The sequence below is a fragment of the Triticum dicoccoides genome, chromosome 4A, assembly GCF_002162155.2.
Source record: "Triticum dicoccoides isolate Atlit2015 ecotype Zavitan chromosome 4A, WEW_v2.0, whole genome shotgun sequence".
Taxonomy (NCBI): domain Eukaryota; kingdom Viridiplantae; phylum Streptophyta; class Magnoliopsida; order Poales; family Poaceae; genus Triticum; species Triticum dicoccoides.
In genome coordinates, this window is record NC_041386.1 from 301,193,280 (window position 1) to 301,200,582 (window position 7,303).

Below are 7,303 nucleotides of genomic sequence, written 5' to 3' on the forward strand. Positions count from 1 at the left end.
TGGGCCTTAGTGGGCCTTAGGGGAGAGAGAGGGCAGCAGCCCAGGAGGTGGCGCCCCCCCAAGGGGAGTCCGAATAGGACTAGGGGAGGGGGGCGCGGCCCCTCTTTCCCTCTCCCTCTCCCTCTCTTTCCTCCCCCCTTCCTCCTTCCAAGTAGGACTAGGAAAGGATGAATCCTACTCCTACTAGGAGGAGGATTCCTCCTCTCCTTGGGCGCCAATAGGGCCGGCCGCCCCCCCCCCTTGCTCCTTTATATACGGGGGCAGGGGGCACCCTAAGACACACAAGTTGATTGTTCCAAGCCGTGTGCGGTGCCCCCCTCCACCATAATCCACCTCGGTCATATCGTAGCGGTGCTTAGGCGAAGCCCTGTTCTGGTAGTAACATCATCACCATCATCACGCTGTCGTGCTGACGAAACTCTCCCACGAAGCTCTACTGGATCGTGAGTTCGCGGAACGTCACCGAGCCGAACGTGTGCAGATCGTGGAGGTGCCGTACCTTCAGTGCTGGGATCGGTCAATCATGAAGATGTATGACTACATCAATCGCGTTGTCATAACGCTTCCGCTTACGGTCTACGAGGGTACATAGACGATACTCTCCCCTCTCGTTTCTATGCATCACCATGATCTTGCATGTGTGTAGGAACTTTTTTGAAATTACTGCGTTCCCCAACAGTGGCATCCAAGCCAGTGTTATGCATAGATGTTATATAGACGAGTGGAACACAATGGAGTTGTGGGCATGGGTATATACATATTTCTTGCCGTCACTAGTTGATTCTTGATTCAGCGGCATTGTTGGATGAAGCGGCCTAGACCGACATTACGGGTATGCTTACGCGAGACTGGTTCTACCGACGTGCTTCGCACATAGGTGGCTAGTGGGTGTCTATTTCTCCAACTTTAGTTGAATCGGATTCAATGGACAGGGTTCTTTCTGAAGATCAAAAAGCAATCACTATATCGCATTGTGGTTTTTGGTTCGTAGGTAAGAACGGTTCTTGCTCAGCCCGTAGCAGCCACGTAAAACTTGCAATAACAAAGTAGAGGACGTCTAACTTGTTTTTGCAGGGCATGTTGTGATGTGATATGGTCAAGGCATGATGCTAAATATTATTGTATGAGATGATCATGTTTTGTAACACAGTTATCGGTAACTGGCAGGAGCCATATGGTTGTCGCTTTATTGTATGAAATGCAATCGCCATGTAATTGCTTTACTTTATCACTAAGCGGTAGCGATAGTCGTAGAAGCAATAGTTGGCGAGACGACAACGATGCTTCGATGGAGATCAAGGTGTCAAGCCGGTGACGATGGTGATCATGACGGTGCTTTGGAGATGGACATCAAAGGCATGAGATGATGATAGCCATATCATATCACTTATATTAATTGCATGTGATGTTTATCCTTTATGCATCTTATTTTGCTTAGTTCGGCATTAGCATTATAAGATGATCTCTCACTAAATTTCAAGGTATAAGTGTTCTCCCTGAGTATGTACCGTTGCTACAGTTCATCGTGCCGAGACACCACGTGATGATCGGGTGTGATAAGCTCTACGTTCACATACAACGGGTGCAAGCTAGTTTTGCACACACGGAATACCCGGGTTAAACTTGACAAGCCTGGCATATGCAGATATGGCCTCGGAACACTAAGACCGAAAGGTCAAGCGTGAATCATATAGTAGATATGATCAACATAGTGATGTTCACCATTGAAAACTACTCCATCTCACATGATGATCGGACATGGTTTAGTTGATATGGATCACGTGATCACTTAGATGATTAGAGAGATGTTTATCTAAGTGGGAGTTCTTAAGTAATTCGATTAATTGAACTTTTATTTATTATGAACTTAGTACCTGATAGTATTTTGCATGTCTATGTTGTTGTGATAGATGGCTCGTGTTGTTGTTCCATTGAATTTTAATGCGTTCCTAGAGAAAGCTAAGTTGAAAGATGATGGTAGCAACTACACAGACTGGGTCCGTAACTTGAGGATTATCCTCATTGCTGCACAGAAGAATTATGTCCTAGAAGCACCGCTAGGTGAAAAACCCGCTGCAGGATCAACGCCAGATGTTGTTAACACCTGGAAGAGCAAAGCTGATGACTACTCAATAGTTCAATGTGCCATGCTTTACGGCTCAGAACCGGGACTTCAACGATGTTTTGAATGTCATGGATCATATGAGATGTTCCAAGAGTTGAAGTTAATATTTCAAGCAAATGCCCGGATTGAGAGATATGAGGTCTCCAATAAGTTCTACAGCTGCAAGATGGAGGAGAATAGTTCTGTCAGTGAACATATACTCAGGATGTTTGGGTACCACAACCGCTTGACTCAACTGGGAGTTAATCTTCCTGATGATAGTGTCATTGACAGAGTTCTTCAATCACTGCCAGCAAGCTACAATAGCTTCGTGATGAACTATAATATGCAAGGGATGGATAAGACGATTCCTGAGCTCTTCACAATGCTAAAGGCTGTGGAGGTAGAAATCAAGAAAGAGCATCCACTGTTGATGGTCAATAAAACCACCAGTTTCAAGAAAAAGGGTAAAGGGAAGAAGGGAAACTTCAAGAAGAACAACAAGCCAATTGCTGCTCAAGTGAAGAAACCCAAGTCTGGACCTAAGCCTCAGACTGAGTGCTTTTAATGCAAAGGAATTGGTCACTGGAAGAGGAACTGCTCCAGGTATTTGGCAGAGAAGAAGGATGTCAAAGTGAAAGGTATATTTGATATACATGTTATTGATGTGTGCCCTACTAATGCTCACAGTAGTGCCTGGGTATTTGATACTGGTTCAGTTGCTAACATTTGCAACTTGAAACAGGGGCTACGGATTGAGCAAAGATTGGCTAAGGACGAGGTGACAATGCGCGTGGGAAATGGTTCTAAAGTCGATGTGATCGCGTAGGCACGCTACCTCTACATTTACCTTCGGGTTTAGTTTTAGACCTGAATAATTGCTATTTGGTGCCAATGTTGAGCATGAACATTATATCTGGATCTTGTTTAATGCGAGATGGTTATTCATTTAAATCAGAGAATAATGGTTGTTCTATTTATATGAGTAATATATTTTATGGTCATGCACCCTTGATAAGTGATCTAATTTTACTAAATCTTGATAGTAGTGATACACATGTTCATAGTATTGAAGCCAAAAGATGAAGAGTTGATAATGATAGTGCAACTTATTTGTGGCACTGCCATTTAGGTCATATTGGTATAAAACGCATGAAGAAACTCCATTCTGATGGACTTCTGGAATCACTTGATTATGAATCACTTGGTACATGCGAACCATGTCTCATGGGCAAGATGACTAAAACTCCATTCTCCGGAACAACGGGGCAAGCAACAGAGTTATTGGAAAATCATACATACTGATGTATGTGGTCCAATGAACATTGAAGCTCGTGGCGGATATCGTTATTTTCTAACCTTCACAGATGATTTGAGCAGATATGGGTATATCGTCTTGATGAAACATAAGTCTGAAACATTTGAAAAGTTCAACGAATTTTAGAGTGAAGTGGAAAATCATCGTAACAAGAAAATCAAATTTCTACGATCTGATCGTGGAGGTGAATATTTGAGTTATGAGTTTTGACTTCATTTGAAACAATGCGGAATAGTTTCGCAACTCACGCCACCTGGAACACCACAGCGTAATGGTGTATCCGAACATCGTAATCGTACTTTACTAGATATGGTGCGATCTATGATGTCTCTCACTGATTCACCGCTATTGTTTTGGGGTTACGCTTTAGAGACAGCTGCATTCACGTTAAGTTGGGCACCATCTAAATCCGTCGAGACAACACCTTATGAACTGTGGTTTGGCAAGAAACCTAAGTTGTCATTTCTTAAAGTTTGGGGCTGCGATGCTTATGTGAAAAAGCTTCAACCTGATAAGCTCGAACCCAAATCGGATAAATATGTCTTCATAGGATACCCAAAGGAGACTGTTGGGTACACCTTCTAACACAGACCTGAAGGCAAGATATTTGTTGCTAAGAATGGATCCTTTCTAGAGAAGGAGTTTCTCTCGAAAGAAGTGAGTGGGAGGAAAGTAGAACTTGACGAGGTAACTGTAGCTTCTCCCTTATTGGAAAGTATTTCATCACTGAAATCGGTTCGAGTGATTCCTACAGCAGTAAGTGAGGAAGCTAATGATGATAATCATGAAACTTCTGATCAAGTTGCTACCGAACCTCGTAGGTCAACCAGAGTAAGATCTGCACCAGAGTGGTATGGTAATCCTGTACTGGAAGTCATGTTACTTGACCATGACGAACCTAAGAACTACGAGGAAGCGATGATGAGCCCAGATTCTGCAAAATGGCTTGAGGCCATGATATCTGAGATGGGATCCATGTAAGAGAACAAAGTGTGTACTTTGGTTCACTTGCCCGATGATCGGCAGGCCATAGAGAATAAATGGATCTTCAAGAAGATGACTGACCCTGACGGTAATGTTACTATCTACAAAGCTCGACTTGTTGCAAAAGGTTTTCGACAAGTACAAGGAGTTGACTATGATGAGACCTTCTCACCCATAGCGATGCTTAAGTCCGTCTGAATCATCTTAGCAATTGCCGCATTTTATGATTATGAAATTTGGCAAATGGATGTCAAAACTGCATTCCTTAATGGATACCTTAAAGAAGAGTTGTATATGATGCAACCAGAAGGTTTTGTCGATCCAAAAAGGTACTAACAAAGTGTGCAAGCTCCAGTGATCCATTTATGGACTGGTGCAAGCTTCTCGGAGTTGGAATATACGCTTTGATAGTGTGATCAAAGCATATGGTTTTGTACAGACTTTTGGAGAAGCCTGTATTTACAAGAAAGTGAGTGGGAGCTCCTTAGCATTTCTTATATTATATGTAGATGACATATTGTTGATCGGAAATGATACTAAATTTCTAAATAGCATAAAAGGATACTTGAATAAGATTTTTTCAATGAAAGACCTCGGTGAAGCTGCTTATATATTGGGCATCAAGATATATAGAGATAGATCAAGACGCTTGATTGCACTTTCACAAAGCACATACCTTGGTAAAGTTTTGAAGAAGTTCAAAATGGATCAGGCAAAGAAAGGGTTCTTGCCTGTATTACAAGGTGTGAAGTTGAGTCAGACTCAATGCCCGACCACTTCAGAAGATAGAGATAAAATGAAAGGTGTTCCATATGCTTCAGCCATAGGCTCTATCGTGTATGCAATGTTGTGTACCAGACCTGATGTGTGCCTTGCTATAAGTTTAGCAGGGAGGTACCAAAGTAATCCAGGAGAAGATCACTGGACATCGGTCAAGAAAATCCTGAAATACCCGAAAAGGACTAAGGATATGTTTCTCGTATATGGAGGTGACAAAGAGCTCGTCGTAAATGGTTATGTCGATGCAAGCTTTGTGTGGCACCTCGATCCACATGGAGCAGGGGGCCTTCGCACGCCAGCCCAGGATAACACCTGACGTACGACAGGTCCATAATACAGCATTCTAGGTACAAGAATATTCATCAAATACAGGTATAGAAGATTACATCATTGATGAACACAATTATTCGGCATAGCCCTAAGGCTTCTTAAATGGCAGCGGAAATTTATTTAAACGGCGGCGGAAGTCTTGGTTTGGCAACATAGAAACTCTGGCTGGGCTCCACAACTCACAGGACTGGCAAGGTTACGGCCTAGCACGACGGGTCAAGCGAACACTTCAGGTATGACCTACAAAACTGGCATGACATGCCAGGTCAGTACATTGAATGTACATGCAAGACAACCAAATACATAACATCCAAACAAGCAGAAGACAAAGCAAGAACCAAGTGCATGCAACAACCTATCTCCTACAAATTACTAATCATGGCATGATAAAGATCAACTAAGCTTGAACATCATATCATCTACTATCATGGCATATCCAAAACATGCTTCTAACATGGCAATACCAAAACATAACATATCATCTCAATCATGACATAATCAATCCAAGCATGGCATGTCATCATCAAACTATGCTGAAATTAAACTACCGATCATATTCAATGTAGACATAACATGTTAACTATATGCAGCCATCTTCTGTTCTGCCATGGTTCTTTTAAATGCAAGTAACAACATATTACTCATGCAATGCAATAAAACCTGTACACTGAGTCCCTCGGCTCTCTTACCTACGGGTTGTCGTGTAACCAAACGGTGATCTTTCCGACGATCACAACCACGACCAACACTTGGTCTCCAACAGTGATGTTTCCGGCGATCACAACCACGACCAACACTTGGTCTCCAACAGTGAACTTTCCGGCGATCACAACCACGACCAACACTTGGTCTCCAACACTCACCGAGACCTCGTCTCGTGATCATATCAAAACATCGACTATCTCATAGTCCAAATCATCACATTCTTGTTATCGCATTAATTTCTTAATTATTTCAGGTTTATCGTCCATTTTGACCAAGACCTGATAGTGTGACCTACTATGAACTATGTTGCTATTGATAGACTTTATAGACACTCTGCAGAGGTAGCGCACTGTACCCACACCACAGAACCCATGGCCTCGTCATCCCATTCGGGTGGACCAACGGCATTCCGAAGAAACCGACCTGCTGCCATGACACTCTCCCAGCCACTCCGACTCACTCCCCACTGGGCTAGTCCTGGGTGGCCCCATGTCTACCAAAGACACAACGACCACCGTCGTGGCCAAAACGTAAACTGTCCCACACGGGGACACGGTACCAAAAATCTCAACAACGGGCATACAAGGTTATGTCCGCCTACTTGATCAGGGTAGCGCGTGCCCATAACCTTCCCTCTTTGGAGGCACCGACGAGAGGCACGACAATAGATCGCATTAAGGCCTTCCCATAAAGGCAAAATGTGGCTGCACTGAAAAAGTTCGATTTGGTGGCACTATGACTCGATCCCATCGATGACGAAGGAGGTTTGATATTATTAAGTCAATTTATTAGCTTCTCCATCATCATGAACATGGATGCAAAAATGCACATGCACCATACAAATGCTTTAATAAAATACCGAACTTCTCAAGTGAACAACTACAACATAAAGAACATGACAATACCAAGTACTAGCATATCCATGGTGCATTACAATCATCATAGCTATCATAATAGCCACTAAGAATCTAAAGGCACATGTAATCCACATAATCATCCAAATATAAGTCCTAAAACTCCAAGCCATATTGATAATAACATTATAATTAGCATGGCAAAAGATATCATGAAAACATAAGCAT